General features: G+C 42.0%; 1 protein-coding gene across 1 annotated transcript in view; it reads right to left on the reverse strand.

Moving 5' to 3' along the window:
* The window catches only part of SNCA (synuclein alpha), a 163934-nt gene that overhangs the window by 133067 nt on the left and 18703 nt on the right, over positions 1–12164 (reverse strand). The window lies entirely within an intron of this gene.

The raw sequence follows: 12164 nt of genomic DNA on the forward strand, positions 1-12164 counted from the left end.
TGGAATGCAATTCGTGATAAAGTAATTTGTAACAAATCAAATTTCTTTGTGAAATTCAGCGAAGCAGCTGAATCACTAGTTGTGACTGTTTTCGGAGATGTGTTACACCTCTGATCCTATTTTCCATATACTATTCTGTATCATGCAGTGGTAATGAGTTAAAGCTCATCTGCCCACAGTGCTGAGAAAGATGATGTTTTAATATATGCAAATGAGCCATTAGGAGCAATGAGGGTGTTGCCGTTACACTTAGAGGCTCCGCTCTCTCTGCACTTTGACTTTAGGAGAAGTCAGGGCTAGGCATGATGACTTTTTACTGCCTGGTCCTGTCCATCAAAGTGCAGAGGATGTGGAAGTTGTAGAGTTAGCAGAACCTCTAGGTGTAACGGCAACCCCCCCCCCCCCCCCCATTACACCTAAATTTGCTCATTTTCAAATATTAAAGCATCATTTTTCTCAGCAATGCAGGTACATATGAACATGGGACCAACACAGGTGCCTTCAGCTCCCAAGCGCACATGTAACAGGTCAGCCAGTTTCATAGGTACAAATCTGATGACAGATGCCCTTTAATGAACATTGATATCGTTATTTAAACTGGTTGTACGTTAGAATACATTTCTTGTCGGAGTTTTATTTTATTTACTCCAATAATTTTTTGCCACTGGAATTTCTTTATCCACATGGGTGCCCTTTTCAATAAATGGGCTTTATTTTACTACTAGAAAAATAGGGATGGATATAGACGAAGACAAAGATTCATGTGAGTTCTGGCTCAGTCATGTACTTTAGCAAATTGTATTCAAATCAGTGGTAAGATTTAAAGCGCAGATGGTGACTCTTAGCTACAGATTAAAATACTACTTAAGAACGCATCTATTAAATTGCCATTTCATTTGCCTGTACTTAATCTAACAGAAATGCATTATTTATCCACCATAATGTTTCAATGCTACAGAATCCTGGTAGCTAATTTTCCCCAGTCCTTTATAATTGCTATAAACTGCACAACATGAGAACAGCGGGTCAACATCAGCAGCTATTGCTACGGGCTCAGTTGCTGAAGGTCATTACATCAGCTTCGAGATAAAACAAATAGATTTGTCAGGGCTGACTCATATCCAGCACATACGTTATTCAGACTAATGGATTCATATACACATTCAAGATCCTAATCTTCATTAATTAGGAGCCAATACCGATCTAATAAAAGCCTTGCCTCTAACACATTGAAATCTGTGCTGTAAATCATTGCATCTGTTCAGTTCAGTCCCTCCACAACTGCCATTACTATCACCCTGTGACTTTTTGCAAGGCCAAACGGCAGGCTCCTGTTGTCTCTGCTGCTAATGACGAGGTCACTGATGCTTTGGTGCTGTTCATCTGCTCAGTACAATAATTCCAGTGACATGAAGATGGAGGGCTTGCCACTCTTGTGCCAGCTATTGAAACTTGCCATGTCTCACACCAGACACTTCATCTGAATCATATCTAACTGTGCCAACTCAATGTGCTTTGTATCATTTCATATGCGGAAGCTGTAGCCTTGAAGCTTTTTCCATCTTATTTTTTTTTTAGCAAATTTTTAAATAGTTCTACAAATGCATTAGTCCTGTACATTCTGACAAATAATTTTTGTCAGGTGTAAAACAAAAGCATAACAAAAGCAAAAAATAGTGTCAAATGACCTAAAATGCTATATAGAACCCAAGATGGCAGTGTAAACACATACAGGCTTCCCATCTCCAGGAGCAAGGGACTAAAAATGGGAATGGGCCTAAGACTCAGTTTTGTGGTCTACCCATTTTAATATTTTCAATACATTACTGGATATTATTACATTTGTAAGATTCCTTACTCTCAAAAGACATTTTGGACTATACATTTACAAAGTCCGTCATGTTTGGCAACAAAACAAACCAGTTTACCAACTTATATTTTAAGGACAAATGTGAACTACTTAAAAGGGTTGTACGCATTTTGTTCTGTTGATGACATATCCTCAGGATAGCGTATGTCCAAAAAAGGTCGGCACTGCTCGAATAGTTTGGCGGTGCATGTGTCTGCGGGCAGGAATCCCAATAGACAATTCGTGAAGAACAAGACCGGCACTCGCATTGATGAATAATCTTGAGAAATTATTCAGTCACATATTACATAATAGTGTCGCGTTTTCAGCAACTCAGTGCTTTCATCAGACTGTGTGTATACATCTTACCACTAGCTCTGATATATATACAAATAGGTACAAAGGAAATGACATCACATTATTTCATTAGACTCCTCCCACAGCTGAATTTCTACGGAGTAATAGTAAATCAACACAATCCCACAGGTGAAGTGTATTTTCCGAAACATCTAGTTTCATTATAGAAAAAAAAAAAAAAGAAGGAAACATGGTTACAGGTCGCATCATATGAAACCACTAACATTGTAATCTAGATTTAGGCCTTTCGGATCCATGGTTTGTAATCAATGGATCCAATATGCCTTTCTTTTTAAAAGCAATTTATTTCTGTCACCACCGCGTCGAGGTAATGAGACACTTTCTATGACCTGATAGCGTAGTTGTGATATGGTATGCCCCTTTTGGTGGAAATGGTACGGTAGTGGGAGTAGGTAATGAGACACTTTCTATGACCGGATAGCATATGTGGCGAAACCAACCTCGCCACTGGGTACTGGAGAAGCCTGGTTGCCAGCCTCTTGACCCAGGATTATGGGCCCTCTCATCAGCCCATGCTAAACTTAAACTCCATGGCAATTGAACTGTATTTGTGTAGTCTGAGTGCCATTCACCTAATAATTGAATGCACTCAGACCGAAGCTATCTGGGGATATGTTAAATGTCTATGTTTACTGTAATGGTTGTGACATTGTATATTTGAATAGTGACTTCTGTCCTATTGTCCCCACGTGTGTATTGGCGATTTCCCTTTGACCTGAGAGAAAATTGAATTACTCCCCAATTGTCTCCAGGACAGAAGACATTTTATAAAACTGTGTATTCTCCTGATGTGATAATTACATTAACCCATTGTGTAACGTAATTGTGTCACAGGCAGAGGGGAGGATTTTGTGTGGGAGTGTTTTGTACGTGTTTATTGGTTGTTTTTACAAAAACCCTGTGGGTGGTACTAATGTGTAAGAATGTGTATAAGAACAATAAACACACATCTCTGGCTGTCCACTGCTTTACCCTCAACACGGAGCTTGGTCTCGTTCTTGGGGGGATTCACTGTATGCTGTTAGAGACTGATTGCTAGGAGTGTAAGCCGCTTGGGTGCGTTTCCTATTTGTCTGCTAGCAGCTATTTGTGAGGTTCCGTTCGGGAGTTTGGAGCATTCCCTTGTATGCCGTTCGGGAGTTTGGTGTTCTGTAAGTAGCTATGCCTGTAGCTCTGGAAGGGGAAGATCGACTAAACGGTTTTAACCCTTTTTATGTCCGGGGGTGCCGTTACAATTGGTGGCAAGCGGCGGGATTGTTCTCACAGCCCAGAAGTACAGCTACAAAGTAACATCATTCCCTGGAATTACAATTTGAGAACAACGCATGTCCCAGTACAGCGACCCTGACAGCAGCAGGATGGAACCAGCAGTGGAATACGATGAGGAAGACCTGGATAGCCGGGATGCATTAAGGAAAGGCATCTGGTACCAGGCCCTGGATAATGTACAATACTAGCGAGGCGAGAGTCTCCCCAGTGAAGAGCAGCGATTGCAGAAGCAAGTGGCCCTGCGGATGCCCTTCCTGGGAGAGCAGCCCCTGGAGGAATGGGTGAAGGAACTAGAGCACCAGGTATGGCAGGAGCTATGGCTGGAGGATGCCTACCAGGCACTCTGATGGTATATGGCACAGTATATACCCTGGACAGCTGAGCATGACAAGCCAGAGGGAGAGGAGTTTGATGGTCCTGGCTTGTTATGGGAGTCCTTTGCAGAGACTGACTTCGGGAGCCCTGCACAGTCCGGACTTCAGGACATTTTCTATGAGAGGGAGGCTAGGCAGGATTGGGGTGACCCCCATGAGGTAGAGAAAGACCTGGCTCACCTAGCAACTCTGGAGTGGGAACTGGAGCAGGACTACCGAGATCTCTTCCACTCCATTGGGAAGGCTCAGCGAGAGAGCAGAGTGTCAGACCCAGGTCCAGAGCCCTTCAGCTGGGAGGATATTGTGGAGGTTTAATGGGAAGAACCCCAGGGGGCTGGTGGAGATGGGACCGAGGTCTCTCCACCGATCCTGCAGGGAATTAAGAGCCCAGTCTCCATTCCCCAGCAGCAGGCTGAGTTACAGGGGGCAGAGACAGTCGGTCCTGTCCCCCAGCGGCAATGTGATTTATTGGGAATTGGGAGCCCAGTTTCCATTCCCCAGCGGCAGGCTGAGTTACAGGGGGCAGAGAGAGTCGGTCCTGTCCCCCAGCGGCAATGGGATTTATTGGGAATTGGGAGCCCAGTCTCCATTCCCCAGCGGCAGGCTGAGTTACAGGGGGCAGAGACAGTCGGTCCTGTCCCCCAGCGGCAATGTGATTTATTGGGAATTGGGAGCCCAGTTTCCATTCCTCAGTGCCAGGCTGAGTTACAGGGGGCAGAGACAGTCGGTCCTGTCCCCCAGCAGCAGAGTGTTTTATTGGGAGAGGAGAGCTTTGTCCTCCCACCCCAGCGGCAGAGTGCCCAGCAGGGAATAGAGAGCCCAGTCTCCTTTCTCCAGCAGCAGGTCACTGTATAGGGAGCGTAGACGGTCGGTCGCCCTCCCCAGCGGCTGGAAGTATGTATGGGAGAGGAGCTTGTTACCCCCTCTCCCCAGCGGCAGCTTAACGTACCAGTAAGAGACAGTAAGCCCCACAACCGTGCAGATGGGACCGTAGTCTCTGCACTTACAGCCCAGGGGGTAGGGACAGTCGGTCCTGTGTCCCAGCAACAGGGCTGTTTAGCCAAAGTGGAGACAGTCGGTCTCCCCCTCCAACAATCAGGCTTCAACCAGGATTCTTCCGTGGTAGCGCTGGCACCAGGGCAAAGTACCGCTGGTCTCTGCCCACTCAGCAACCCACCAAGGCAGTCTACCAGTCCCCCACACAGCCGTAGTGAGTCACATGGACATGGACAGGTTTCTCCCTTGCTCAGGTGTAGTTACCATTTATTGTGGGTGGGCTGTACTGCTGTTTCCATTTTGTGGGTGGGCTGCTGGACTAACAAGAGCACTGACCGGCAGAAGGTCAGATACCCTGTTAGTCTGTTTGGAAAAGGGGAGAAATGTGGCGAAACCAACCTCGCCACTGGGAGGTGGAGAAGCCTGGTTGCCAGCCTCTTGCCCCAGGATTATGGGCCCTCTCTCAGCCCATACTAAACTTAAACCCCATGGCGATTTGACTGTGTTTGTGGCATCTGAGCGCTGTTTGGATATATTGAGCGCTCAGATCCAAGCCATCTGGGGATATGTTAAATGTCTATGTTTACTGTAATGGTTGGGACATTGTATATTTGAGTAGTGATGTCTGTCCTATTGTCTCCACGTGTGTATTGGTGATTTCCCTTTGTCCTGAGAGATAATTGAATTAAATGTGGCGAAACCAACCTCGCCACTGGATGCTGGAGAAGCCTGGTTGCCAGCCTCTTGCCCCAGGATTATGGGCCCTCTCATCAGCCCATGCTAAACTTAAACTCCATGGCAATTGAACTGTATTCGTGTAGTCTGAGTGCCATTCACCTAATAATTGAATGCCCTCAGACCGAAGCTAGAGATAATTGAATTACTCCCCAATTGTCTCCAGGACAGAAGACATTATATAAAACGGTGTATTTTCCTGCCTGTGATAATTACATTAACCCATTGTGTAAGGTAATTGTGTCACAGGCAGAGGGGAGGATTTTGTGTGGGAGTGTCTGAGTGTATTGTACGTGTTTATTGGTTGTTTTTACAAAACCCTGTGGGTGGTACTAATGTGTAAGAATGTGTATAAGAACAATAAACACAACGGCCAATATATGCCGGAGGCTCGCCGCTGCACGCACGGCATCAGAAGCGTGCAGCGTCTCTTTAGTCAGTTAATTCCTATGTGCTGTGCATTTTTGCTGTATACCCACCATCAGGGTTACAGTATATGGTGCTAGCTAAGCACTTGGGTAAATGCTCCTGATGAATATACCAACATTTAGTTGGATAGGGAAACGCGTCGAGCAATTCATTGCAGCGTATGACACATATGCTGACTGACTTTTGCTTTCATATCTTGAGCCTAATAGGATAAATCCTCTAAGGGCGGTATCCTTTATAGCTAATGTTTACAGGGTTCACAGCCCTGCACACACTGTGCCATTGATATCCTTTTAGGATTACCGCACTACTTGTTCTACTTGACCAATTGCTCCTAAACATAAAGGAGTTTGTTCGGATAGCGAACAGATTAGGGATCCACTATCCCTGTGCGGGATCCAACACTACATTGTTCAAGGGGTCCACAGCCCTGTGATGTGTGGTGTGAGAAGGATCCTTTAGGAACTACAGAGGATTTACAATAACATTCATATACTCCTAAACATAAAGGAGTCCTAGTGGTAGGGTGTCTTTTGGAATCAGCAATATTATAGTCTGATACTTTCCAATCCACCCTATCAAGCCTACTTGTGTGGAGATTTAATTTTAACTTTATTTAATAATGTGTTTTTAACGTACTTTATTTAGGCAGTTAAACATATCTTTCAGTAGTACGTCTACAATATCATTATTTAAGTGAATCAGTTTCTTAATCAGAAAATCGCATAATTTTGCATCAATGACTCCATTCTCTCTCGCCCGCGCGACTACCCCCTGAATTGCTGCCTTAATTTGAAAGACTGGATCGATTTGTTATATCTGATATGTATGGGTGTCATTCAATTGACTCAAAACCTCAGTTAAATAGTATTCTTTATCTATGACCACCAGGGCACCCCCCTTATCGGCTGGTTTAAATATCAAGGATTTGTCATCCAACATATGATTAAGGGCGTGTTTTTCCTCTGTGCTTAAGTTGTGTCTGATATTAAGTTTTCCTTGCTTACATTGTTGCAACAAGGTATCCACATCACATTGAACTAAATTAATAAAAGTCTCAACTGGATGGTGAGATTTAGGCGGCATGAAACCGCTTTTCATTCTCATACCAAACTGTCCCAAAGTTAGTACAGTATATCATGATCAAAATCGATCAATGTAGGAACATTCCATGTGGGAACATTTGACTGTGGAACCTGTTTTTCTTGGTGAAAATGCGCTTTGAGACGCATATTGCGAAAGAATCGTTGCAGGTCCATGTCAAAAGTGAATGTGTCCAGGTTCCCAGTTGGACTAAAGTTTAAACCTTTCATTAATAAGTTCATCTGGGCCGGACTTAAACTTTTCGATGACAGGTTAAGAATTAGGTTTTGTGTCCTAGCCATCCGGTGTCTACAAAAAAATCTATCCCCTTTTCACAATATCAGCGGGTTAAGCGGATTGTTAGTATTTCAGATACCCTTACAACCAGGCTAGATGAAATGACCAATACATTTCTAAAGCAGGGTTACTCTAGACAGCTACTAGATGAGTAGAGGAATAGACTTGAGGGTCCACAGGAGGTAAAATCGATAAAATTACCACGGGTCCCATTGGTGGTTAAATATCACCCTTGGATCCAAAGGGTCAAAATCATTGTTAACAAGAATTGGCAGATAATTTCCAGATCATATCCTCAAATTGACAAATTCCAGAGACCCCCGATGATATGCTTCAAAAGAGCAGATAATCTACGTGATAAGATAATTAGAGCAGATATAGGCAGTAATAAAATTAGCCCTAGACAAACTACATTATCCACCCAGAGACAAGGCACATTCCCATGCTTAAATTGTGTGAATTGTTGGAGTGTCATTAAGGGTAGCCATTTCTCACATCCGCATTCTGGTCAACTAATCCCAATCAGGGGAGTCTTCATCTGTGATAGTCGATTCGTTATTTATATCCTGAAATGCCCCTGCAGTTCATTGTATGTGGGGGAAACTTCCATGAGAATCAAAGATCGATTGAGCAAGCATAAATCGACTATTAGAAAAGAGAATCTGTTACTCCCACTACCGTACCATTTCCACCAAAAGGGGCATACCATATCACAACTACGCTATCAGGTCATAGAAAGTGTCTCATTACCTCGACGCGGTGGTGACAGAAATAAATTGCTTTTAAAAAGAGAGGCATATTGGATCCATCGATTACAAACCATGGATTCGAAAGGCCTAAATCGAGATTACAATGTTAGTGGTTTCATATGATGCGACTATCTGTAACCATGTTTCCTTCTCTTTCGTTTTTTTCTATAGCGAAACTAGATGTTTCGGAAAATACACTTCACCTGTGGGATTGTATTGATTTACTTATACTCTGTAGAAATTCAGCTGTGGGAGGAGTCTAACGAAATAATGTGATGTCATTTCCTTTGTACTTATTTGTATATATATCAGAGCTAGTGGTAAGATGTATACACACAGTCTGATGAAAGCACTGAGTTGCTGAAATGCGTCACTATGATGTAATATGTGACTGAATAAATTTGCAAGATTATTCATCAGTGCGAGTGTCGATCTTGTTCTTTACGAATATTCTCAGGATAGGTCATAAATACCAGTCTGACAGAGGTCCAACAAGTGACCCCCCTGCCAATAAGCTGTTTGAACAGAAGGCAATGCTCATACTTCTCTGTTCTCTTCACTTGAAAAGGAAGGAGCCATCCCATTGAAGTGAATGGGGACGGCATAGTTGAAATTGCACTTGCTCACTGCTGCAGTTGTGACGGTGAGCAGATAAACGAGCGCTGCATTCTCTTCAAACAGCTGATTATTGGTGGTGATGGGAGTTGGACCCCCACCAATCTGATATTGATGACCTATCCTGAGAATAGGTCATCAATATAAAAAAAGTGGACAACCCCTTTAATTTTATCGATTTACATGGAGATGCTTTTTCTCAAGCTAATTGCAATGTGTAGCCAGTAAACATTAAGATTAGTAATCCATTCTACTAGCTGGTATCTTCCAGACAATAAGCACTGGATCCATGACCTAATCCATGATCTAAAAAACGTTCCTAAGATGAGCAAATCTAATTTTAACATATCCTCCAAACACATCGAAGCTGTCAATTAAAAAATAATGATCAAATAGTTATCAGAGTGACAGTTAAAGGGGGCATATTGAGATATGGCTTTATGTATTCTTAATGATGGTACAAACTAAAAGTGTACCTCCAGATATAAATGAAAAGTACTGGTGATTATAAAAAAAACTTTGTAATATATCTTTATTAAAGAATTATGCTTACTCCTGGGTTTCTCAGGATAGTTTCTTTCTTCTTCCCTCCAATCAGGCTCTTATCTCACACAGCACTCACCTCAGTAGGGGTGCCAGAAACTCAAATCTACATTATGCCAGTCACAAATTATGGAGCAAATAAAACTTGTTGATGACTCATGGGGGACAAGAGACACCGATGCGTACCACTGAAGGAATAGGCAAACTCATAGTCTGTTATGTCTGTCATAGGTCTGGTAATGCAGCGGAGAGTCAGAATTCAAGTATCAGGCAGAAGTCTGTACATGGGCAGACAATCATATGCAGCACCCTTTAGCAGGAACTAGCAGACTAGTGAACTTATTACTTAGGCAGAGAATAAGACAAACAGCAGGGCATATATAGCAGAAGCTAATCAACACATTAGAAACAGCCTAGCAGCTGCACACAGGACCAGAGGAGGATTAACCCTTCAAATACTACGGCATTAGGTGAGGTTTAATGAAGAATTATCAGAATGCAGGCAGTGGATCCAGTGTGCAGGACCTGTGACAGACGCACGTTGAGTGGAGTGCCAACGTAACAATTTCCCTGGCTTGAGTCTTAGGTTTCTGTTACAGTTAAATATTTATACAGTATATAATTAGTTACATAGTTCAACCAAGGGATGGTTAGGGATGATATTTTAGGAAAGAGGAGTAAGACCCAGATTTTTACACATTTAGATAAGCATTAATGTAATTTAATTTTAAAAATGAATCTAAGCCTTTTTTTTTTAAACTGTCCACTGTTCCTGCTGTGACCACGTCCTGAGGAAGTATATTCCACAGATTTAGTTCTTACGGTAAAGAAGCCTTGTTGCCTCTGGAGACTGATCACTTTCTTCTCCAGATGGAGGCAGTGCCCCCTTGTCATTTGAGGGGATTTTACATGGAACAGCTTTTACCATATTTTGTTTATACAGGTCATTTATATATTTTTATAGATGAATCATGTCCCCCCTTAGACGTCTCTTCTCAAGATGAAATAAATGTAATTATTTTTATCTTTCCTCATAATTAAGACCCCCCCATGCCCCTTATCTGTTTAGTTCCTCTTCTTTGTACTTTTTCCAGGTCCAGGGCATCCTTTCTGAGGTAGAATTAAAGATTTTGTAAAGAGGTAATATTACTGTATGTCCCTGCCCCGCAAGTCCATGACTTGTTTAATACATGGCAATATTCTGCTGGCTTTAGAAGCAGCTGATCGACATTGCATGCTGTTATTTAGTCTATGATTAACAGGTACTCCTAAATCTTTCCCTATCTATCCCTAGGGCATATGATGTATGTAAATTATTAGTGCTTAGATGTAGAACTTTACATTTATGCACATTAAACCGTATATACAAAATGGATGTCCAAACATTCAGAGTCAGCTAGTATTTTATGGACATCTTCCATAGACTGTACAGTACTACATAGCTTGGTATCATCTGCTAAAATATCTGCTAAAATAGAAATCATGCTCCTAATACCATCCTCTGTATTATTTGTTATTTGGTTGTTCTCTTTGGTTTCTCTCACATGTATGGCAACATTGTATCAGGGTTCTATTGGTCTCTATCAGATCCCATTACATATACCTTCACATGGTCTCGAAACAGTATCCTCATTGAGTAAGAGTCTACACATATGCACTCTAAATGCATAGTGCATAGTGTATATGGGTAGTCTGACCACGTAAAAGTTACGTTTTATTCTACATTTTGGAGCTAGATGATTTTCACAATTTGGATTGTCTCACTGTCAGATGAACTGTCCATGCTTTGCCATCTTTATATCTTTCACCAGGGACTCTGGAATATTTACTTCTGTCGGCAGGGTCAACTGTTTCCTGTGTGTTCTGTTTGTCCAGTCCACATTTACTTTTTCAATGGACAGGGGAGAACTAAGGCAGTGGTAACAAATGCCTGCATGTCAGCAGCAGAATCATAGTCAGAATCCTAATAGAGGAGGGTCCCAAGTGGGGAACCTCCAAATTTTTAATGTCCATGTACCCTAACTCAATAAAAAAAAAGGAGTAGTCATGTCTGTGCTTAAAGGGAACCTGTCACCAGGATTTTGGGTATAGAGCTGAGGACATGGGTTGCTAGATGGCCACTAGCACATCCACAATACCCAGTCCCCATAGCTCTGTGTGCTTTTATTGTGTAAAAAAAACAATTTGATACATATGCAAATTAACATAAAAAGGGTCATATCTTACTTGTGTGACCAGAGAAGAGTCATATTTTCAAACTCTGACTCATCTCAAGTTAATTTGCATATGTATCAAATCGGTTTTTATACACAATAAAAGCACACAGAGCTATGGGGATTGGGTACTGCAGATGTTCTAGCGGCCATCTAGCGACCCATATCCTCAGCTCTATGCACAAAATCCTGGTGACAGGTTCCCTTTAACTCTCCTTTTATGATCCACTCTTGATTTTGGATTCCACTTTTGCATCAGGAAACCTGACCGTGTGGCCTTACCCTTATATGTGATGTTCAAGGCACAATATTGTACATTATAAAGGTTGTTCAGTGATATAGATTTGTATAGATTTGTGAGATCTAATAAATGACATTTCTAATAAAATCTGCTCATTGATAAAGATTATAATAAAGAAAAGAAATGCTTTGCATTCACTTTCATGTACAATAAGACAGACTTATCGAACATCTTAGCCATACCCAGCACAATTGTCATTCATCTACACATCCTTTTTCTGCTGTCAAGATGGTGTGATGACAGGGATCAAAAGAAAAGTAGAAATTTCACCAGTAACAATGATCTTTTGGAAAAGATTTTACATTAGTCTTTATTCTGCACATTTTACTTTTA

This window comes from Bufo bufo, chromosome 2 (genome assembly GCF_905171765.1).
Source record: "Bufo bufo chromosome 2, aBufBuf1.1, whole genome shotgun sequence".
Lineage (NCBI taxonomy): Eukaryota > Metazoa > Chordata > Amphibia > Anura > Bufonidae > Bufo > Bufo bufo.